Source organism: Diceros bicornis, chromosome 2 (assembly GCF_020826845.1).
Source record: "Diceros bicornis minor isolate mBicDic1 chromosome 2, mDicBic1.mat.cur, whole genome shotgun sequence".
Taxonomy (NCBI): Eukaryota; Metazoa; Chordata; class Mammalia; order Perissodactyla; family Rhinocerotidae; genus Diceros; species Diceros bicornis.
In genome coordinates this window covers 19,757,702-19,782,987 of record NC_080741.1, presented here as the reverse complement: position 1 = coordinate 19,782,987, position 25,286 = coordinate 19,757,702, and the positions used below count along the sequence as shown (strand labels likewise).

At 37.5% G+C, this 25,286-nt stretch overlaps 1 long non-coding RNA gene across 1 annotated transcript; it reads left to right on the top strand.

Annotated features, from left to right (window-relative positions):
* Positions 1-9,704: 9,704 nt before the first annotated feature.
* LOC131412919 (uncharacterized) lies at positions 9,705-25,286 on the top strand. Its single transcript, XR_009221872.1, has 3 exons — positions 9,705-9,825; positions 24,371-24,427; positions 25,246-25,286. It is a non-coding gene; the product is annotated as an uncharacterized LOC131412919 (long non-coding RNA).

Below are 25,286 nucleotides of genomic sequence, written 5' to 3'. Positions count from 1 at the left end.
CAGCTGACATCATCAGAAAGGGCAACAGATGACACAGAGATGGTAGCTGTTAGCAAGGCAGACTTGCTGGGAGCAGAGCAGGGGTGAGGACCCTGGGCTTTGCAAGGTCATTAAGCTGGAATTAAACTGAAGAACCTCAAGTTTCCAATACTTAGATCTACTTATGATATCTATTTCATAAGGCTGTTGTGACAATCCAACGAGATGACATGTGTAAATAGCCTAGTGCAATGGTAGCTAGTATTATGATTAGTATAATTAGCCTTATTATATACTCCTAGGAGCTGAGAGGAAACGTGTAATTAATCTCACATTTTCATTTGGGAGATGAGATACTGGAAAACAGATTAAGGGATCTGCTGGGTCATGGCCCCATTCTGTGATAGATCTATTTTCTAGAACTGGTTCCTTATTCTCAACAGTGAATTTAGTTCATTCTGAAAAAAACAAATTGCATTTTTAAATTCCCTAAATACATATAGGCAAAGAGAAATCTGCTTCAGATTCACGTGGGCAACAGAAAATATCATCTTAACAAATCCAATGAGTAAAACAAAATGAGTCCTTGAGTAATTTTAGTGAAATATAGTACACTACTATAAGACAGGAAAATACAGCTCCAAATTGTTTTATTGGTCCGTTTTATCATCTTGATACAAAATATGCCAATGGAGGCTTAAAAAGTGCATGTCTTTTGAATTTCAGTGAAATTTAGTTACAGATTGAAGTTATATAGACATATAAGTTGGTGGAATAAAGGTCTATATACTCATATGTGCCCATTAGTTAAATTGTTTATTACTAAATTAATTTTTTAGTTAGGTTTTTGATGAATTACAACTACGTGTTTTCATTTTCATGTGTTAGACCTAGTTTGTGTTCCCAATTGTATATGATACAAAAGAATACCAATTCATAGATCAACAACACTCATTTATTTTTTAAAGTGCAAGGCTTTATTCAACTCCGTGTCTGTAGAAGACTTTTTTTCTTAGGCTCACTCAATGGCTGTCTTTTTGGTGGAGCAAGGTAGAGAGCGGAGCAGAAGTTGATTATACTGGTTTGGGGCGCAAGGAACGAAATTTGACTCCAACCTCCTTCTTTTCTTCAAGGGCTTTTTGAAGGGAAGGGACATTATTATTAAGAAAATTTCTTTTATTTTCTTTTTTAATTTTATTTTCAGTAAAATAGCCCTTTTCCTTTTGGTGTACAGTTGTATGAATTTTAACACATGTATAGATCCATGTATTCATCACCATAATCAGGATACAAAACAGTTCTATCACCCAAAAAAATCCCTTGAGCTATGTCTTTATAGGCACCTTCTCCCCCTACCCATAAACCCTCACAACCACTAATCCGTTCTCCATCTTTATAGTTTTGACTTTTCCAGACAGTCATAAATGAAATTATACAGTATGTAACTTTTTGAAACTGACGTCTTACACACAGCTTGTTTTTGAGATTCATCCAAGTTGGTATATATATCAAGAGTTTGTTACATTTTATTGGTGAGTAGTATTCCTTAGTACAGATGTACCTCATTTAATTTCACTATTCACCCATTTAAGGAAATTTGTGTTGTTTCCAACTGTGAGCAATTACGAGTGGAGCTGTGATAAACATTTGTGTACAGTTTTCTGTGTGGATATACATTTTCATTTCGTTTTTAAGTTTTATTTTTATTTATTTTACTTATTTATTTTTTTGAGGAAGATCGGCCCTGAGCTAACATCTACCAATCCTCCTCTTTTTGCTGAGGAAGACTGGCTGTGGGCTAACATCCATGCCCATCTTCCCCCACTTTTTATATGGGATGCCGCCACAGCATGGCTTGACAAGCGGTGCGTCGGTGCGTGCCCGGGATCCGAACCGGTGAACCCCGGGACACAGCAGCGGAGCGCGCGCACTTAACCGCTTGCGCCACCGGGCCGGCCTCTACATTTTCATTTCTTAAAGCAGTTACCAGGAGTGTAAAGTGTAAACATATAGTAAATATATGTTTAACTTTATAAGAAACTATCAAACAACTTTCTGGAGTGGCTGTATCATTTTGCATTCCCACCGTAGCAACGTATAAGTGTTCTGGTTGCTCCACATCCTTACCAGCACTTGGTGCTATCAGCAATTCTTATTTTAGCCACTCAGAAATGTAGTGGTATCTCATTGGTTGTTTGCATTTCCCTAGTAGTTAATGATGTTGAACATTTTTTCACATGCCTATTTACCATCCATGTTATCTCTTTGTTGGAGTGTCCATCCATGTCTTTGGTGAATTCTTAATTAGGTGTTTATTTTCTTATTGTTCAGTTTTGAGAGTTTTTAATATAATCTGGATAAAAGTCCTTTGTCAATATGTAATTTGCAAATATTTTCTCTCAGTTTGTAGCTTATATTTTCATTCTCCTAACAGTGTCATTTGCAGAGCAAAAGTTTTTTACTATGATGAAGCTCAGTTTATCAATTTTATTTTTTTAAGAATCATACTTTTGAAACTAAGTGTAAGAATTGACCACTAAATCCAAGATCTCCTGTTTTTTCCCCCCAAAATTTTATAGTTTAACATTTTATTTATTTATTTATTTATTTATTTATTTATTTATTTATTGCAAAGTGGCTTAATTTATTTATTGTTTGTTTGTTGATTGCGGTAACATTAGTTTATAACATTGTATAAATTTCAGGTGTGCATCATTATACTTCTATTTCTGCATGGATTACATCATGTTCTCATGTTCACCACCCACATACTAATTACAATCCATCACAACACACATGTGCCTAATCATCCCTTTCCCCCTCCTTCCCCCTTCCCCTCTGGTAACCACCAATCCAATCACTGTCTCTAGGTGTTTCTTAGTTGTTCTTATTATCTACCTCTTAATGAGTGAGCTCATACGGTATTTGACCTTCCCCCTCTGACTTATTTCACTTTGAATAATACCCTCAATGTCCATCCACATTGTCACAAATGGCTGGATTTCATCGTTTCTTATGGCTGAGTAGTATTCCATTGTGTATATATACCACATCTTCTTTATCCATTTGTCCCTTGATGGGCGCTTAGGTTGCTTCCAAGTCTTGGCTATTGTGAATAACGCTGCAATGAACACAGGGGTGCATGTATGTTTACGTATTGATGTTTTCACGTTCTTTGGATCGATACCCAGCAGTGGAATAGCTGGATCATAGGCAGTTCCATCCTTAATTTTTTGAGGAATCTCCATACTGTTTTCCATAGTGGCTGCACAAGTTTGCACTCCCACCAGCAGTGTATGAGAGTTCCCTTCTCTCCACATCCTCTCCAACACTTCTTGTTTCCTGCCTTGTTAATTATAGCCATTCTGATGGGCATGAGGTGATATCTCATTGTAGTTTTGATTTGCATTTCCCTGATAGTTAATGATGGTGAACATCTTTTCATGTGTCTGTTGGCCATCTGTATATCTTCTTTGGAGAAATGTCTGTCTAGGTCTTTTGCCCATTTTTTAATTGGGTTGTTAGTTTTTTTGTTGTTGAGATGCATGTGTTGTTTATATATTTTGGAGATTAACCCCTTATCTGATGTATGGTTTGCAAACATCTTCTCCCAATTGTTAGGTTGTCTTTTCGTTTTGTTGATGGTTTCCTTTGCTGTGCAGAAGCCTTTTAGTTTGATGTAGTCCCATTTGTTTATTTTTTCTATTGTTTCTCTCGCCAAGTCAAACATGGTGCTTGAAAATATGTTGCTGAGACCGATGTAGAAGAGCGTACTGCCTATGTTTTCTTCTAAAAGTTTCATAGTTTCAGGTCTTACATTCAAGTCTTTAATCCATTTTGAGGTAATTTTTGTGTATTGTGTAAGGTAATTGTCTACTTTCGTTCTTTTGCATGTGGCTGTCCAGTTTTCCCAATGCCATTTCTTGAAGAGACTTTCCTTTCTCCATTATACGTTCTTGGCTCCTTTGTCAAAAATTAGCTGTCCATAGATGTGTGGGTTTATTTCTGGGCTTTCAATTCTATTCCATTGATCTGTGTGTCTGTTTTTGTGCCAGTACCATGCTGTTTTGGTTACTATAGCTTTGTAGTATATTTTGAAATCAGGGAGTGTGATACCTCCAGCTTTGTACTTTTTTCTCAGGATTCTTTTAGCTATTCGGGGTCTTTTGTTGTTCCATACAAATTTTAGGATTCTTTGTTCTATTTCTATGAAAAGTGTTGTTGGAACTTTGATAGGGATTGCGTTGAATCTATAGATTGCTTTAGGAAGTATGGACATCTTAACTATGTTAATTTTTCCAATCCAAGAGCACAGAATATCTTTCCATTTCTTTGTGTCTTCTTCAATTTCTTTCAGCAATGTTTTATAGTTTTCAGTGTACAGATTTTTCACCTCTTTGGTTAAGTTTATTCCTAGGTATTTTATTTGTTTTGTTGCAATTGTAAATGAGATTATATTCTTAATTTCTCTTTCTGCTACTTCATTGTTAGTGTATAGAAATGCAACTGATTTTCATATGTTGATTTTGTATCCTGCTACTTCACTATATTCATTTATTACTTCTAAAAGTTTTTTGGTGGATTCTTTAGGGTTTTCTATATATAAAATCGTGTCATCTGCAAATAGTGACAGTTTCACTTCTTCCTTTCCAATTTTGATCCTTTTTATTTCTTTTTCTTGCCTGATTGCTCTGACTAGGACTTCCAATACTATGTTAAGTAGGAGTGGTGACAGTGGGCATCCTTGTCTGGTTCCTGTTCTTAGAGGGATGGCTTTCAGTTTTTCACCATTGATGATGATATTAGCGGTGGGTTTGTCATATACTGCCTTTATTATGTTGAGGTGCTTTCCTTCTATCCCCATTTTATTCAGAATTTTTATCATAAATGGATGCTGTATCTTGTCAAATGCTTTCTCTGCATCTATTGAGATGATCATGTGATTTTTTGTTTTTTTGGTTAAACTTTAGACATTTTATTTACTTTCCCACATCACCCATCATGGCTATAAGCAGCTACATCTTGTACCTCCTCAGGAAAACATAGCACTACTGAGTGACTATTATATCCTATGGAGAACTTCAATCTTTGGTCACAGGGTTAAGAGCTCCTGCTTTTGGTAGATCATGTGATTTTTATTCTTCATTTTATTAATGTGGTGTAACACGTTGATTGATTTGCGAATGTTGAACCATCCCTGCATCCCTGGAATGAATCCCATCTGATCGTGATGTATAATCTTTTTAACATTATTTTTTTGTGTGTGAGAAAAATCAGCCCTGAGCTAACATCCATGCTAATCCTCCTCATTTTGCTGAGGAAGACCAGCTCTGAGCTAACATTTATTGCCAATCCTCCTCCTTTTTTTCCCCCAAAGCCCCAGTAGATAGTTGTATGTCATGGTTGCACATCCTTCTAGTTGCTGTATGTGGGACGCGGCCTCAGCATGGCCGGAGAAGCAATGTGTCCGTGTGCACCCAGGATCCAAACCCGGGCCGCCAGTAGGGGAGCGCATGCACTTAACCGCTAAGCCATGGGGCCGGCTCCACTTTTTAACATATTGTTATATGGGATTTTCCAGTTGTTTGTTGAGGATTTTTGCATCGATGTTCATCAGTGATATTGGCCTGTAATGTTCTTTTTTTTTGTGTTGTCCTTGTCTGGTTTTGGTATCAGGGTAATGTCGGCTTTGTGGAATGAGTTAGGGAGCTTCCCCCTCCTCAATTTTTTGGAAGAGTTTGAGAAGGATAGGTATTAAGTCTTCCTTGAATGTTTGGTAGAATTCACCAGGGAAGCTGTCTGGTCCTGGACTTTTATTTTGGGGGAGGTTTTTGATTAGCGTTTCGATCTCCTTACTGGTGATTGGTCTATTCAAATTCTCTATTTCTTCTTGATCCAGTTTTGGAAGGTTGTATGATTCTAAGAATTTATCCATTTCTTCCAGATTGTCGAATTGGTTGGCATGTAGCTTTTCAGAGTATTCTCTTATAATCTTTTGTGTTTCTGAGGTGTCTGTTGTAATTTCTCCTCTTTCATTTCTGATTTTACTTATTTGAGCCTTCTCTCTTTTTTTCTTGGTGAGTCTAGCTAAAGGTTTGTCAATTATTTTGTCTTTTCAAAGAACGAGCTTTTGGTTTTATTAATTTTTTCTATTTTTTTTTTTTTAGTCTCTATTTCATTTATTTCTGCTCTGATTTTTATTATTTCCCTTCTTCTACTGATTTGGGGCTTTGTTTGTTCTTCTTCCAGTTCCTTTAGGTGCATTGTTAGATTGTTTATTTGAGATTTTTCTTGTTTGTTGAGATAATCCTGTATTGCTATAAACTTCCCTCTTAAAACCACTTTTGCTGTATCTCATAAATTCTGGCATGTTGTATTTTCATTTTCATTTGTCTCCAGGTATTTTTTGATTTCTCCTTTGATTTCTTCATTGACCTAATCGTTGTTCAGTAGCATTTTGTTTAATCTCCACATATTTGTGGCTTTTCCGATTTTCTTCCTGTAGTTGATTTCTAGTTTCATACCGTTGTGGTCAGAAAAGATGCTTGGTATTATTTCAATCTTCTTAAATTTATGGAGACTTGTTTTGTGGCCTAATATGTGATCGATCCTGGAGAATGTTCCATGTGCATTTGAAAAGAATGTGTACTCTTTGGTTTTTGGATGGAATGTTCTGTATATATCTACTAGGTCCATCTGTTCTAGTGTGTCATTTAAGGCCAATGTTTCCTTATTGATCTTCTGTTTGGATGATCTATCCGTTGGTGTAAGTGGAGTGTTCAAGTCCCCTACTATTATTGTGTTACTGTCTATTTCTCTTTTTATGTCTGTTAATAATTGCTTTATATATTTAGGTGCTCCTATGTTGGGTGCATAGATATTTACAAGTGTTATATCCTCTTGTTGGATTGTTCCCTTGATCATTATGTAATGCCCTTCTTTGTCTCTTTTTACAGTTTTTGTTTTAAAGTCTATTTTGTCTGATATGAGTACTGCTACCCCAGCTTTCTTTTCATTGCCATTTGTGTGGAATATCTTTTTCCATCCCTTCACTTTCAGTTTGTGAGTGTCTTTAGGTCTGAAGTGTGTCTCTTGTATGCAGCATATATATGGGTCTTGTTTTTTTATCCAATCAGCCACCCTAAGCCTTTTAATTGGAGCATTTAGTCCATTGACATTTAAAGTAGCTATTGATAAGTATGTACTTACTGCCAGTTTTTTAACTTTTTTTTCTCGGTGTTTTAGTAGTCCTTCTCTGTTCCTTTCTTCTTCTCTTGCTCTCTTCCCTTGTGGTTTGATGGCTTTCTTTAGTATTATGTTTGGATTCCTTTCTCTTAGTTTTTTTTGTATTTATTATAGGTTTCTGGTTTATGATTACCATGAGGTCCATATACAGTAACCTACGTATATAGGAATCTATATTAAGTTGATGGTCTCTTCAGTTTGACCTCTGTCTGAAAGCTCTACTCTTTAACTCCCCTCCTCCCACATTATATGTTTTTGATATCATATCTAACCTCTTTTTTGTGCATTTGTATCCACTACCCTCTTATCATGCAAATAGATAATTTTTCCTATTTGTGGTCTTCTCTTTTCCCTTTAAATAAGTCCCTTAACTTTTCTTGTAGTATTGGTTTCTTGGTGACAAACTCCTTTAGTTTTTGCTTGTCTGGGAAACTGTTTATCTCTGCTTCCATTTTGAATGATAATCTTGCTGGGTAGAGTATTCTTGGCTGTAGGTTTTTTCCTTTTAGCACTTTAAATATATCGTGCCACTCTCTTCTAGCCTGTAAAGTTTCTGCTGAGAAGTCAGCTGATAGTCTTATGGGGTTTCCTTTGTATGTAACTTGTCTTTCTCTTGTGGCTTTTAGGATTCTCTATCTTTAATTCTGGACATTTTAATTATGATGTGTCTAGGTGTGGGCCTCTTTGGGTTTATCTTGTTTGGTGCTCTGTGTTTCCTGTACCTGGATGTCTGTTTCCTTCCTTAGGTTAGGGAAGTTTTCATCTATTATTTCTTCAAATAGATTCTCTTCCCCTTTGTCTCACTCTTGTCCTTCTGGGACACCTATAACACAGATGTTAGTGTGCTTGATGTTGTCCCAGAGGTCCCTTAGACTGTCCTCACTCTTTTTAATTCTTTTTTCTTTTATCTGTTCAGCTTGGGTGATTTCTTCTAGTCTTTTGTCCAGCTGGCAGATCCATTCTTCTATATCCTCTACTCTGCTTTTGAGTCCCGCTACTGAATTTTTCATTTCCAGTATTATAGTCTTCATTTCTTTTCTGTTTTTTTTTGTGTGTGTGAGGAAGATCAGCCCTGAGCTAACATCCATGCCAATCCTCCTTTTTTTTTTCTGAGAAAGACCGGCCCTGAGCTAACATCTATTGCCAATCCTCCTCCTTTTTTTTTTCCCCTTTTTCTCCCCAAAGCTCCAGTAGATAGTTGTACGTCATAGTTGCACATCCTTCTAGTTGCTGTATGTGGGACACCACCTCAGCATGGCCGGCCAAGCGGTGCGTCAGTGCGTGCCTGGATCCGAACCCGGGCCACCAGTAGCAGAGCAGACGCACTTAACCGCTAAGCCATGGGGCCGGCCCTGTATTCTTCATTTCTGATTGGTTCTTTTTTATATTTTCCATTTCTTTGTTGACGTTCTCACTGAGTTCATCCATTCTTCTCCCAAGATCAGTGAGCATCCTTAACACTCTTTGTTTGAACTCTCTGTCAGGTAGGTTGCTCATTTCTGTTTCACTTAGTTCTTTTCTGGGGTTTTGTCCTGTTCCCTTACTTGGAACATATTCCTTTGGATTCTCATTTTGCCTCTTTTCCTGTTCTTGTGTCTATGTATTAGGTAGGTCAGCTACATCACCTGCTCTTGGAGAGGTGACCTTATATAAGTGATGCCTTATGAGGTCCAGTAGTGTGCTTCCCTCAGTTCTGAATGTTCCAGGCGTGAACCCTATGTGGGCTAGGGTTATGGCATGGTTGCTCTCCCTGTAGGTGCCCCGGGAGGCTGAGCTATGCCCCTGGCCAGCTGTTCTAATGCTCAGCTGCTTGTAGTTGTTGTGGGCCCTTCAGCCTCTTTATTGGGTGTGGGGAGCCCCAGCACAGTTGGCTACAAGTTCTAATAGCACATTTGTGTTGCAGTATTTCTTTTAAGTGAGTAGGCCTCCAGCTTGGCAAGTTGTTAGGCTCAGGGGCTTACAATCGCTATAAGCCCCCAGCCTTTAGGTCTCTTGCCAGCTCTCTGGGGATTGCAGCTGGGTGGGGGTGTCCTTAGGCATGGGAGCACCCAATTGTTTCAGGCCTTGGAAAGTGGGGCAAACCCCCTGTGTGGGTCTTTGAGAAGCACAAGTCTTCTGCAGCTGACAAGCCCCACCTCCCACAGGTCCACACACACAGTCAACACAGTCCTGCCCCATATGCATGCCCCAACCTCCTGAAGTAGACCCAGTCTCTCCAAGGCAGGAGCCCCACACACTCCACCACTGCCCCACACTCTCCACTCACTCCTTGCACATGCCCTGCCCCACAGAGGTGGACCCACCCACCAGTCTGCGGAGAATCCAGGCAGCTCACTTAGCAGGCCCACAAGTTGCCCGAAGGCTTGTTGTTGGGTGGGGCCAGCCCCTAGGATGGGCTGCCTGCCCTGGCTGAGCTGGATTAAATCAGTGCTCTAGTGGGTGGGGTAGACCCTGGGCTAGCAGGCCCCAGGGAGAACTCCGATGGTGTCTGCCAGTGTCTGTGTCAGCACGCCCACACCAGGCCACAACAATGGCCGCCACCAATGTCCCAGTCCCTGGAGAGGTCTCACCTCTCACCAAGATGCAATCAGAGCCTATCAGGTGAGTCTCTTTTCACCAAAGCACTGTGCACCTTTCTTTCTGGTGATTTTAGATTGGGGTGTATTTGTGGGTGGGCCCTTTAAGAGCTGGTTTTAATTTTTTTGTGAACCAGCTTTTCTGGGAGTACTCCCCGATGTTTTAGTAGCAAGCAAAGTAGATATTATGCCACTCATCTCGAGTGTGCTGGGTCCAAATATTGCCTACAGTGGGAGTGCTCCCCAGATCAGGGCCCTGCTCCTCCAGTGAGGGCTGCATACCTTTGGGCTGCTCCCGGGCAGCAGTGAAGTACTGCGGCTTGTGAAGGTGGCATTCTTTCTCTCCAGAAGGGGATTTCTGCATCTTCCGCCTCAATTAGGACTGTCGTTTGTCGCAGGAGTTCCTCTTATCCGGTTTTCAGTTCTCTCTCAGGGGTAATTTTTCCAGGAGTAGTTGTAAACTGGCTGTGTCCATGGGAGGAGGTGCATTCAGTGTCTGCCTACGCCGCCATCTTGACTTCTCTCTACTAGTTTAACATTTTATATTTAGGTCTATGATCTATTTTGAATTAATTTTTGTATACTGTGTGAGCTGTAGGTTAATGTTCTTTTTTTTTTTTTCAATTTATGGATGTCCAATCATTCTAACACAATTTGTTGAAAAGGCTATTCATAGTACATTGAGTTGATTTTGCACCTTTGTTAAAATTATAAATTGGCCACATATATGTGAGTCTGTTTCTGGAGTCTGAATTCTGTTCCATTGATCTATATGTCTATCCCTTCAACAATACCACACTATCTGGATTACTGTAGCTTTACAGTGAATCTTAAAATCAGGTAGTATGATATGTTAAAACATAATTTTCAGAAAAAAATAAAAGCACAACTCTCATACAGATATAAAAATGAACACATGTTAAATATTTTATTTTACTTGCTAATAAGAAAACCAAGCAGATGTTATAAATCATTCAAAGGAAAAGACAAAAGAGCATTCATTCATATGGAGTAAAGGAATATTGAAATGAATTGCAAATAGAAAAAAAAACTAGTTTTTCCACAGGGTGTGCAGGAAGACATTTGAACTTCTACCAGATGAAACAGAATGCCTATCAATTTTACAGAGTCATAAAATAGCTCCCTTAAAATCAAAATCTGATAAAGTGGAAAGGTACGCCATAGACAATGTATACTTTTCCATTGAAGTATAAACTATTTTTTCTACAGATTGCTCCAAATTTATTCTTCCCTTTTAAAACTTGTTTTACCTCTTCTAGTTTCTTTGCTTTTTCATATAAATGTTAGAATTAGCTTGTCTTTATCTACAAAAAATCTTTCTTGTCTTTGGATTGGTATTGCATTAAATCTATAGTTAAATTTTGGAAGAATTGGCATCTTTGCTTTGTTGAGTCTTCCAATCCAAGAATGCAGTGTATTTTTCTATTATTTAGGTCTTCTTTGATTTCTTTCATCAGCATTTTGTAGTTTTCAGCTTATAGATTCTGTACATGTTTTGTTTGGAGCTACTGTAAATTGTATTTTTTAAATATTTTGCCTTCTAGTTCTACATTGCTAGTGTATAGAAATATGATTGATTTTTGAGTGTTGACTTTGTATGTTGCAACTCTGTTAAACACCTTTATTATTTCCAGGAGCTCTTTTGTAGATTGCTTGAAATTCTCTACATAGATAATCATGTTATCTGAAAATGGGAACAGTTTTTTTTCTTCCTTTCAATCTATATGTCTTTTGCCTCATTGCACTGGCTAAAATTTCCAGTACAATGTTGAATAAGAATGGTGAGAGGACATCCTTGACTTATTCCTGAGTTTAGGGGGAAAGCATTTCACCATTAAATATGATATTAGCTGTAGGTTTTTTTAAATAGATACTGTTTAGCAAGTTGAGGAAATTCTCTTCTATTCCTAGTTTGCTGGGAGTTTTTATACAGAATGATTGTTGGGTTTTGTCAAATGTTTCCCTGCATCAATGATATGCTCAAGAAGTTTTTCTTCTTTAGATTGTTAATATAGTGGATTACATTGACTGATTTCTGAATAATGAACTGGCCTTTCATCCTGGGATAAACTCCGCTTAGTATGACATATTGTTATTTTTATATATTCCTCAATTCAATTTGGTAATATTTTGTTGAACACTTTTTCATCCCTGTTCATGAGAAATATTGATCTGTAGTTATCTTTTCTTATAATGTCTTTGTCTGCTTTTGGCATCAGAGTAATGCTGGCCTCATAAAATGACTTGGGATGTGTTCCCTCTTCTATTTAAGGGAAGTTATTGCAAAGAATTGGTTCTATTTCTCACTTAAACATTCCTAGAATTCACCTATGGAACCATCTGGGCTTGGAGATTTCTTTTTGGAAGGTTTTTAACTACAAATTTAATTTCTTTAATAGTTATAGAACAACTCAAGTTATATATTTCATCATGGTTGAGTTTGGGTAGTTTATGGTTTTTAAGGAATTGGTCCATTTCATCTAAGGTATTGAATTGATGTGCATAGAGTTGTTCATAATATTCCCTTATATTATCCTTTTAATGTCTGCAGAGTCTATAGTGATCTCTCGTCTTTCAATCTGATATTGGTAACTGCATCTTCTCTGTTTTTCTTTGTCAGTCTTGCTAGAAGTTAATCAATTTTATTGATTCAAACCAGCTTTGTTTCCTTGATTTTCTCTATTTATTTTTTGTTTTCAATTTTACTGATTTCTATTCTTATTTTTTCTTTCCTACCTTACTTTAGGTTTATTTTGCTCTTCCTTTCCTAGTTTCTTAAGGTTAAAGCAAGTAATTGATTTGATTACTTTCTTTTTTTCTAATATAGCATTTTAATGTTATAAATTTTCCTCTAAGCACTGCTTTAGCTGCATCCCACAAATTTTGATGTTATATTCATTTGCATTTCATTCAAAATATTTTATAATTTATCCCAGACTTCCTTTTTGGTCCATGAATTATTTAGAAGTGTGTTGATTAGCTTCAAGTGTTTACAGATTTTTCTGTTATATTTCTTTTATTGATTTCTAGTTTAATTCCATTATGGTCTCAAAATATACTTTGTATGTTTCAAATTTTTAAAAATTTGTTAAGGTTTGTTTTATGACTTTGGGTATGGTCTGTCTTGGTAAATATTCCATGTGCACTGAAAAGAATGTATTTTCTGCTATTGTTAGGTGGAGTGTTTTTCAAACATCAATTAGGCTCAGTTGATTGATGGCATTATTCAGTTATCTTATATCCTTGATTTATCTATCTATTAGCTCTATTATTGAGAAACTTTATTACTGATTACAACTCTAATTATGGATTTGTCCTTCTTTTGGTTCTGTCAGTTTTTGCTTCATGTGTTTTGAAGCTCCGTTGTTGCATACACATTTAGAATTGTTATGGATTCTTGGTGAATTAACTCTTTTTTATCCCCGGTAATTTTATTTTCTCTGAAGTCAGCTAGGTCTGATATCAATATAGCCACTTCAGCTCTCTTTTGACTAGTGTCTGCATGGTATATTTTTTTCCATCCTTTTACTTTTAACTTACTTATATCATTATATTTGAACTGAGTTTCTTGTAGATGGTATAAAGTTGGGTCATGTTCCTTAATCCACTCTGACAATTCTTGTTTTTAAATTAGTATGTTCAGATCATATACGTTAATGTTATTATCTATATGTTTGGATTGAGGTTGACAGTACTCCAAACTCTAGTGTTCTTCCTCAATCTGCCTGTTGCTATTTACTTTCCAGAGTCTTCAAGTCATTTTTCCATGCATTCTGTCCAGGTTTTATAGTTATATCCAGTGAGAGAGAAGATCTGAAGTATGCTTTCTCCAGCTTGCCTATAAAGGGAACTCTGGGAATAATTATTTTTAGAGCTCCCTTTAATCTGGGGATCAGTTTCCAAGTTTCTGACTGTCATGTTAAAGTTCCTATCAGATCAAAGAATCTCAAATTTTCCATTAATCCAACATACTTATATAAGTATTTTCCTTCAGCAATTAAAAAAAAAATACTCTCAAGGACTGCTAGGAAGGGCTGCTAGAAAATGTATCCCTGAAGACTCAGAAGTTCCCCATAGTCAGAGATGCCTTGGGTGAGCAACCGCCATGTTGTAGAACCAAAGAGAATCCTAGCCTAGCAGATGGCTGATGTTGCAAAATCATACCATTTATAAAAGTGCCATTTTTGAAGGTTTTTCTGCCTCTTCTTACTATGCTGCTTGAGTATACTATCTATTGTCTTTCAACCTAGAGCGTGCTAAGGAGTTCCAAGACACCCACCCACCCACCTTCTTTCAAAATTCCTAATTGAAAACAAGTGTTGGTGTCTGTAAGATCCACATGAGGTAGCTTAGATCCTACAGGACTAAGTCTTGGATGTTTTAGTCACTAAAACATTATTTCTCAGGGCCCAGAGCCTCTTAAATGTCTATTTACTGTGGAGGTAATTTCAGTGGTATCGGGATACAGAAACTTCCAATTGTTCCAACACTTGTATATACCCTTGATATATATCCTTTGAATGGTCTAATCATTGTGATGTGAAGAGCTGGGGCCCATCTCCTTTCCCAAATATTAGCAGAGGACTCAACCACTGGTTTGTAGGTATAGTCTGCCATCTACTGTCCATAAACGGTCTTTGTAGCTTGCTTTCATAGCAGTTTAAAGATATGATTTAAAACGCAAATTATATGTTTTGGTGTCTCTTCTGAAAGAACGAGACAGCAAATTTGGATTTTTTTATCCACAATCCAATGATCTGCCTTCTTCATTCTAAACATTTTATCTAGCTAAAATTCACCACCTCGATTTTCTTAATATTGGGCCAGAATTTGGGCTTTCACTGATCTGCAGAACAAATGTTATTGAGGGAGTGGGTTATATCAGGCAAATTCTGGGGTAGCTTAATACCTATGCATAGTTTGAGGTTCATTTAAGGTCTCCAGCTGCTGCAGGGAGAAAAAAAACTTTTCCTCATCTAGATTTAAATTCTATGATCAGAAATGCAGAAAAGAAGGTAGAAAAAAGGTATACCAAGCCTTTGCTTCATTTCTCTTTTCCTGGAAACTTCTGCCCACTACATCTTCCCCAGCTTCCCTCTTTATCAACCTTCAGATCTCAACTCAAATTTCACTTCCTAGAGAGCCTTTCCTGACCACCTGGGTAAAGTAGTCACTCTGCCCTCCCCACCCTCAGCATTCTCTAGCCTACTACCCTGTTTTTATTTCTTCATAGCACTTGTCACTAACTGAAACTATCTGATTCATTTCTCTGTCTATGTGTTTATTGTCTTTTCTCCTCCCCTACCCCCTACACCCACTAGAGGCAAGGGCCATTTTCTTATTCACTGCTACATCCCCAATACTTAAGACAGGACCTGGCCCATAATATTTGTTGAAAAAATTAACAGATACAATTATTTTGTGACAACAGGCATCTGCTAGCCTAGAGAATATGTTTGATTTGATCTTAGAAAAGTCTGCATCATGAATGCTCACCTCAAGCATCTCTGAACTACAGGGAACTTCTGAGTCTTCAACAATGAGCTGGGAAGAGTTATGAGCAGCCCATCGTGGGAGTTCTCTAGAGTATTTTTTTTAATTGCTGAAGAAAAATATTTATATAACTATTTTGGATTAACGGCAAATTTGAGATTCTGTGATCTAATGGGAACATTAATGTGACCCCCAGAAACCTGGAATCTGATCCCCAGATTAAGAGGAGCTCTAAAAATAACTACTCCCAGAGTTCCAGTTAAGGTCTAAGGTAAGACGGAGTAAGCGTCCTTCATACCTTCTCTCCTGAATACAAAACCTGGACAGAATGCATGGAACAACGACTTGGAGACTCTGGAAAGTAAATAGCAACAGGCAGATTGAGGAAGAACATCAAAATTTAGAGTACCATCAATATAAATCCAAACATATCAATAATAACATAAATGTATATGATCTGAACATACTCATTTAAAAACAGGAATGGTCACAATGAGTAAAAAAACATGACCCAACTCTATGCCATCTACAAGAAACTCAGTTCAAATATGATATACATAGATTAAAAGTAAAAGGATGGGAAAATATACATAATCCCAGTAAGAAAGTAAATATGCATGCCATACGAAGCAAGTTTCACATCACTTATTTGTGCATTCGTTCATCAAATATTTATTGAAAATATACTAGGCTTAAGATATTTTGCTGCACACTTGCAGGTACTAACTCTAATCTTAAGAGCTATATATCAGAATGAATTACTTTAGTCAGGAGACTAGATGAGGGTATTGGATGAGAGAGGAACAGAGAAATGGCGCAAAAAACAAACAAAAAACCTGCAACCCAATACTTGAGATAGATTTGATCCATAAAGGCAGTTTCCACCCATTCACCAAGATTTCCAGGCAAAGCAGTTAAGTGGAAATACAGTAGAAGAGCAGTATCAGTTGAATAAAGGATATAATTAGATCCTTTGTTGGGTTGTACACTCTCCTTTCAAATAAGCATGTTTAACAAAACTAAAGTAGACTATACACCAATCAGTCCATCATTGTCACCTAGAAAATAGTATTACAATTAGGAAGGAAGTTAAGACAAGGTTAGGAATCCTCACTGATGGGGGATATTATGTGTATTTCCTATTCTGTTTTTGGTTAAAGAGATACTCTTTTCTTTAATGCAGGGCTTTTGTTTTTGCTTTGTTTTGTTTTGTTTTGTTTACCATGTCTATCCCATCCTGATCCAGGTACTGTCACATGGTGTGCTGATCAATAGAATGCATTCTTATATGTGTCTTTTAAGATTATGTTAGTACCTAAAAAACGTGCAGAACACACAATCATGTCTCAAACTTAGAGGATTTTTAATAATATTTGAGGAATGAATGCATAAATGATTATGATACTTGTTGGATATGAGATACGTTTGCTCCACTATTGGAATTTGTAGGTTTCAGCAACATGAAGTAGGATATTGCTACAATTCTAGAAGGATAATAATAGCAAATGCTATCAGAGTGCTTATCATGTGCCATACACTGTTCTAAGTGCTTTACAAATATTAACTGGTTTATAGTCTCAACAAACATGAAAAAGACATTATTACTAGCCCCATTTTTCACATGAGGAAATTGAGGCACTGAGAGGTTTCATAACTTGCCTAAATTCAGCTTTTTTGAAGAGCTAGTAAATGAGAGAAAGGAGATTCACATTCATGTGGTCTGGTTCCAAAGTTCCTGCTCTGAACTGCTACCATATTATGGTCCAGTAGTTCTCAAAGTTGAGTGTACAAAAAAAAGAAAGTCGAGTGTACACAGAATCAACTGGAAGGCTTGTTACAACAGATTGTTGGGCCCCACCCACAGAGACTCTCATTCAGTAGGTCTAGGGTAAGATCATAGAATTTGCCTCTCTAACAAGTTCCCAGGTGATGCTGATTTGGTCTAAAGGTCACACTTCGAAAAACATTGCTAAGTACACTTGAGCAGGAAACAAATTGCACCAGTGGATATTTCCTCTCTCTAATCCACTCTGGTTGAAGAGGTTCCTGATCCTGACTGGACATTAGTCAAACTTCTGATGCAAACTGTGAAAGCCTGGTGGATTTGGGTAAACTAAACCATAATTCAGTATTCCTTCTCCCTACTATTTGGTCCTACAAAGTATTTTCTTCTTTGGAGTGATAACAAAGTCAATCCTAGATTCTGGTACTTATCCCCAAATGAAATGCTACCCTTAGGTGCCGACCATTGGGACTTCCATTGATTTCTCCCTTATTACCCGCCCCCTCCAATTTTACCTAAAAGGTAAATAGCAACTAGAAAATGACAATGTTCTGAAAAAATATTTCTTGATGTCTCATTTTGTTCAAAATAAAAAAATTTGAAAATATAGAAAAACACAACGAAATTAAGAAATTTCTTGTAATACCACCACCAGATGTTAACTGATTTTGATGTATTTGCTTCTAGTCATTTTTCCATTCATATCTTTTTTTAAAAAAAAAATCAAAAATTAGTATAGTCTTATTAAACAATCTCAGCAAACAGTGTTGGAAAACACTCACTGGAGATGAGAGTGAACTGACCTGGAGCTGTCCCATGCTGATCTAAGATATTTTTACAAATTGCATCATTGAGGATGTGTCTAAGCAGAGAAGTGCATTCCCAGAAGGCTCTGGTCTACCCCCATCAACAAAAGACCAAGCTGCCTTAATATAACTTCATGAATTTGCTCCTTGTTAAATGGGCAAGAATTACGCTGATTGTATCTAGTTATACTTTCAGCCACAAAGAATTTCTCCCATTCCCATTGCTCATATTATAAGTCACTAAACTCTGATCAAAAAGTGAAACAAGGAACAGTTATGGAGGTTCCTATTAAGACGTGTCTAATACCTGGGTTATTTTATTACTTAAGCATCCAAATTGTAGTCTTGTATTACCAAATTTAGCTACCTACAGTGATTAACTTTATGGGCAAATTTCCATTTCATTTCATAATGACAAGTAGAAAATACAAATTCTGACATGCTGGTCAAGAACCATGCTCTTCAAAGCTTTTTCACTGTTCTCAGTGTAGCTAACGAAAATTACTTTCTAGTTATCCAAACTTGAACAATCTCTCTAATCCCAATTTCCTCATCTGTAAAATAGTGAAGATAGCATTATCTATTTTATAGAATTTGTTGATGATTAAATGCATTCAAGTTGATGCATGCAAAGCACCTAACAAAGTACCTGGCATGTGGTAAACATTTAGTAAATAGTAACTAATATCCATTATTAACAATAAGGATTCTGTAATGTAATTCCTAACTCGTTTTCAGACAATTTCTGAGACGCAATGTTAAAGTTCATAATAGTGTGGTGGGTTCAGTGATGTGTAAAAAACGGATATAATGGCTACTTCAATGGAAAAGTGTAATAGGATACCTAAATTGAAGTGCTGTAATAAGATGTGTGAAGTGAATTAAATGTGCTTGAGGAAAGGTGCGTTATTAAGGATATTTTGACACGCAGAATCATGAGTGACTTCCTTTTTTAGAGTATTGTCTCTAAGCCTGGGTTCTACATCTTAAAAAGGCCCACAATAACAGAGAAGGTACAAAGACGTAGTGTGTAATAATTTATGAGTAGTATACGTAAATTATATATGTTATACGTAAATAATACATAAAAATTATATGAAAAAATAAAGTTGATTTAAAAAGTAATCTTTGGCGCCGGCCTGGTGGTGCAGCAGTTAAGTGCGTGTGCTCCGCTTCGGCACCCGGGGTTCGCAGGTTCAGATCCCCGGCGCACAAGGATGCACCACCTGTCAAGCCATGCTGTGGTGGCATCCCATATAAAGTAGAGGAAGATGGGCACAGATATTAGCCCAGGGCCAATCTTCCTCAGCAAAAAAGAGGAGGATTGGCATCAGATGTTAGCTCAGGGCTGATCTTCCTCACAAAAAAAATAAAAATAAAAATAAAAAGTAATCTTTGGCACTTTACCATACAACTGAGCAATTCCACGCCTAGGTATCTACCCAAGAGAAATGAAAACATGCCCAACCAAAAATTTGTACATCAATGTTCTTAGCAATATTATTCATAATCACCAAACTGGAAACAATTCAAATATCTATCTACTAGTAAAAGGACAAATTGTGGTACATCCATACAACGGAATACTACTAGGAAATAAAAAGGAATGAAGGTTGATACATGCTACAGCATTGATGTAATCCATAAATGTAATGCTAAGTGAAAGAAGCCAGACACAAAAGACTGCATGTCATATGATTCCATTTATAAGAAATTCTAGAAAAGGCAAAGCCATAGAGACAGAAAGCAAATCAGAGGTTGCCTGAGGCTAGGAGTAGGAGCAGTGTTGTTAGCGCAGTGCCTGGAAAAAGTAAGTTCTCAGTAAGCATCAGCTGCTGATATTATTTAAGACTGTTTACTGGTTAGGTATAAAACTGAATCTTAGCAATTCCATGAACTTAATGTCCATCATTGAACTTAATGATACTTCTCAACCTATACCATGCTCTTTTCCAATGCCATTGAATATAATCTTTTTTCCTACATGATTTTAAATTTGTGTTTTCGACAGTTATTATTTATATTGAATTCCTCAGTATTCCTTTACTGCTGTTAGGAATTCCTTGGTCTTCAAAATGTTTAGAAGAACTTCCTTGCTTTTGGAGAGAGTTAAAAGAAAAAAAAAAACCAGACCATCCTCATTTGTGGAGATAAAAACAATAAAATAGATGGTATGAGAGATGATCAATGGGTATAGCCAATGAGTCCAACTTAAGAGAGCCTGAAGATCTAAGATAAAACATGCCTGGAGGCTGTAGTCATTAAAAGGATGGGACACTTAGATCACAGGATTGAAACTTAGAAGAATCAATACCAGAACTGGGGGTAGTTGTCTACAGGAAACCTTTACAGACATTACCCATGTGTTATGAAAGCGCCGGGGGATTCGATAGGAGATGTAAAAGAAACTTTCCACTCCAAACAAATGGACTGAAGGTATATTTTATTATAGAGAGGATAGTAAAGGCGATAGTCCGCAAACAGATCTGAATAGGTCAAATATTAAGAGGGAAAAACACCAGCTCAATCGGAAAGGGAAACACCAGATTGACTGAAGGGAACTGACACAAACCAACCTGAAAGAGAAAGACCAGGTTGACCGAAAAAAGAACACCTCAGATCGGTTACTCACAACTTCCACACCCCACTGCCAGGGAGAGTCCCTTCAATTGAGACGGCTGGGCGGGAATCCAATCATCAGAGGTCCTGGGCTGGGCGTCCCCTCCATAGGTGAGACTCTCACCAGGCCTCGGTTTCCAGCAGTTTATATAAGCAGTTACAGAGTTCACAGAGTAAGCATTCAGTGTTCCCATGCACAAATGGTTATCAGTGGCATATGTGCACTGAGTCTCCTGGCTATCATCTCAGCCCGGCAGTTGTGTACATGCATTGTTTTCCTTGGTTATCGTTCCAGCCCAGCACAGATGGCCAGTCTGCCCCAGGCTGCAATGCCCAAAGGACCTTGAAATTTTTACAAATTGCAACTATCTCCATGGGAGAAAGGCCAGTTCCCGGGAAAAAGGCCAGTTCCCACCACACAGAAAGCAGCTTTACATTTCTTTGTGTGCTGGTGGCTGTAGGTTAATGGAATGGCCAAACATGGCTGCACTCACGTCAAGACACCATGTGTTCATGAACTTTATTTTTGTTACATGCTTGGCATATGTAATATATAATAACATATTACACATATTAAACATATTACACATATTACAAAATAAAATAACTGTAGGAATACTCTAAACAATAAGGAAGGCTACAATTTACTGCAGAATGAAAAAGAACTCTACCAAGTTGAATAATAAAAAAGTCAAGGCATATTCTTGCACATTATTGAAATGAACTATGTCCAAGGATGTTCATTCTGGCCTTGTTTGTAAAAGCAAAAGATTGGAAAGAACCTAAATGTTCATCAGTAGGAGAGAAGTTGAATTATGATTTATCTGTACAATGGAATAATTTTCAGCCTTCACAATGAATGAGGCAGATTATATAGACCAATTTCGAAGATACGTTGTCAGTAAAAAATGTAATACTGAATTGTTGGTGTGGTTTCCTACCATTTGTGTAAAAATCAACTATATATACATACACATATATATATGAATATATGTATATAGGTGTAAATGTATATATGTATGTGCGTATATATACATTATTATGTATCTATATATGTTTATTCATTATTTATGCATATACGTTTATGTATGTATATAAGATACTCAGAATTGGGCTGGCCCTGTAGTGTAGCAGTTAAGTGCTCACACTCTGCTGCTGGCGGCCCGGGTTCGGATCCCGGACGCACACTGACGCACCGCTTGTCAGGCCATGCTGTGGTGGCGTCCCACATAAAGTGGAGGGAGATCGGCATGGATGTTAGCTCAGGGCCAGTCTTCCTCAGCAAAAAGAGGAGGATTGGCATGGATGTTAGCTCAGGGCTGGTCTTGCTCACACACACACACACAAAAAGATACTCAGAATCATGGAATAGTTGATACTTTCTAGTTCTCATTCTTGTAACATCTTAGATTAGCTGGGATTTAAAAACATATAATCAAAGAAAAATTTAAATGCTATCAGTTTTTTAAGGGTCATCTTTTTGGGGACCTGGGTTTAGCCTCACTGGTACCTCAGTGAAACAAAGTATAATTCCAATCATAGTACTAGCAATTGCAGCAGCATTTACTGAGTTCCTGCTACGTTCCAGGTACTTTTCCATGCACTTTAGATGTGCATAGAAATCTTCACAACAACTCTATGGAGTATGCATTACTTTTATTCATTTTTAAATGAGGAAACTGAGGCACAGGAGAGACTGGGTAACTTGCTTTTCTCTCTCCTCTCTTAAGTCGAGTGTGGACTGTGGCTATGTTCTTCACTCATCAAGGACAAGGGACAGCTAGTACCATTTTTATCATCGAAGTTCTCTGATTTCAGCAGGACCCCTGCTAGGATGAATTCCTTGGTCACTCTGAACATAGCACTTGAAATGCCTGCCTCACCCCACCTCAGACAGCTTTAATGAGCACTGAGAGGTGAACATATGTGAAATGTGTTAACATTTCAAAGAAAAATAACATACACTCTATGATTCTATGATTCTAAAATACTTAAGATAGACAAGGTTTTATAATCTCAATATAGTGATATTACTATTTACCTAGCTGGTAATTTCTACAACAAGAAAAGTCCTCTTTCTCTTTGGATCTCATGCATTTTAGGAAAATGATTTCCCTTTTTAAATAAGATAAGTGTAAATAAACTTTCAACTGAAGGAAAATCGCAGCAGAAATTCCCAAGGGAGGGCATGGGGAAACTAGAGACGATGAGGAGTAACTGAAGAAACAGGAAAAGATGGCAAAGGGAACAAACAACGATAGCTCCCACTGACAAGCAATAAGAAAAAAAAAAATCTATCCAAGCCAAACTATCTCATAGCCTTCTGTATTAACAAGGACAGAGCTGGCTCCAACTGGCATAATTCTGAAAATTATAAAATACGATAATGCTAATGTTGTGTTTTTTACGGGAAATTATCAAAACATTGTACCCTAAGAGAGCAAATCAACAACCTCATTCTCTAGAGCAACCCTCTTGCCCAGAGTATTGGAGTTTTACCAGAGATGGTACAAAAGCAGAGAGAGACTTCCGCCCTTTGATTCTGGACTCAAATTCCCTCTCCCGTAGAAAACTGGGCTGGTGAAATATGCAGCATTGATACATTAGCAACACATAAGCAAGAAAACGGTAGACTATGCTGTGAGAGGGCATTGTGACTTGCTCATAAGGCCTTTTCTCAGCACTGTGAGCTCTGAACTGTCAGCCAGAACACTGCTTATGGCAGCAGGAAGGTTACAAAGCAGTAAACATCTTTCCTTTCTAAATAATCTGGCTTATAAAGAAAGTAATTGTATTGAGCAGATAACGTGAAACACAGTGGGAAGAGAAGGGAGTCTGGAGCAGAACAGTCAGAAGTGAAGAGCTGGGAGAAAGACAATTATTTTATTTATTTATTTTTATAGATTTTGTTTTTAAGCCTTTACTCAGAGAGATAGACCAGGTTTTTGGTTTGGCTACTTAAGACTTCTTGATGCCAGAAAAGGGTGGAAAAGGGAAAAAACACCTCCCTTTTTTGCAATAGAAACAGAAATGTCAGCAAAAGATATTGGTTTGTTTTCTTTGTTCTTTTTATCAGCAAAGCCAGTGTGCTGCTATTGTTTGCAGGCCTAACAAAAATGAAATCAAGGCTTTCACTGAAGAGCCTTCTATTCTACTGCCAAATGCTGAATCAACAGCCCAGCTTCTGCAACAGCTTGCTTTAATGATCCTAGCTAGACAGTTTCTGTTTGCATCATGTACTGGGTCACAAAGAGAAAAGAGGGATAACAGAAAGCAGAACAGGATAGAAATGAAATTAGCATGTCGAAGGCTATTTGGGCTGATATCAAATCAGTTCCTCAGGGAGGCAGACTGGAATTATTTATTAGCTTCCAACTACATATGTTTTGTAGTTATTTCATGGATCATAGTAAAAATTAATGTTTTGTAAAATCTCCATCCTCCTCATTCAATGGAGTGCATTCAACTATTCTCAACAAATCCTATTGTGATCTTCATAACTTCTCTGGGAATTTTGATTTATTGGTTCTTAAAACTGTGCTGATTCTACCTGACAAGCACAGTCAAGGTGTTCACGCAAAATCAGACAAGCACCCTCCAATCCAGACGCTTGTTAGGGTCTAGGGGTGCTGCATGGTTCCCTCTTGCCCCTCAACTGGCAGAAGTTCAGCCCTCACAGTCTGAGTTGCTAGAGGCTTAAGCGAGCCCCCAGGGCTATGAGTTAACAGCAAAGATTTGTAATAACGATAGTGGCTTTCTGAGCTAGAGGGAGTCAGGCTTTCTTTTGGGATGTGCACGTCACCACTTCCTCCCATCTGGTTTGTAGCACTGAATTTGCCATCTTCCAGGAAACTTGCAGTAGAAGAGACATTCAAGACCACAATCATGAAAGGGACAGAAGCAAGGTATGGTCGGTTGCCTTTTTGAACAAAAATCACTCTAATAATCTGAAATCTTATAATTGAAATACCCCTTAAGTCAATGCAGATTCTTACAAACAACATTAATCAGAGTTTTTTGTAACAAACGTTGACTGAGTAATGGACTGACTGTGTAGGAGGCCCCTTGAACTCTATTATTGGCTGAATGCCTTTTGGTCATTTTTAATGCGAAAGTCCCCTTGAGGGAAGTTGGGGGAATGATAAAAAGTGAAGCAAAAAAAAAAAATAAAGCTGAAGAGAGAGAGAAAAAGGGAGAAATCAATTAAACGTGTTTGGAGATAAAGCCAGTTATGCTTGTTCATCCTTTGTGTGCGTCCTCACCACCGTTAACTGCTCATGTGGTAATATATCCTTCTGCTCATTTCTTAAAATATTGGGAGATTGTTCCCAGTGTTGAGCTAGCTTTCCCCATTTTCCCAAGACATCTCTTACCAAATGGAAGAACAGGTGAAAATGTTAAGGAGTAAAACTAAGGGAAAAAAATGAAAGAGCCAACAGCTTCCAGGACCTGATTTCTTAACCTACCTGATACCACGCGGACTTGGCCTCTGGGTGCAAGTCAACTCATAACGTAATAAACTCAAATACTAAGATACAGCCACTTTACTTTAAAAAAAAAAGAAAAATATGAAAATGCCCTCTTTAATCCACCAACTTGGACCCCATGCAGTTTAATTTCAGTTGATTTTGGATTATTTTGCAGTTTCACTTCCCCCTTGTCATTTATTTGATTTCTCTAGAAACAGACTATTTATTTTCCATTTCTGTTACTCCTAATTTAGACTAGAAATGGGCTGGAACTGAGGCAGACTGCAGATGAGGG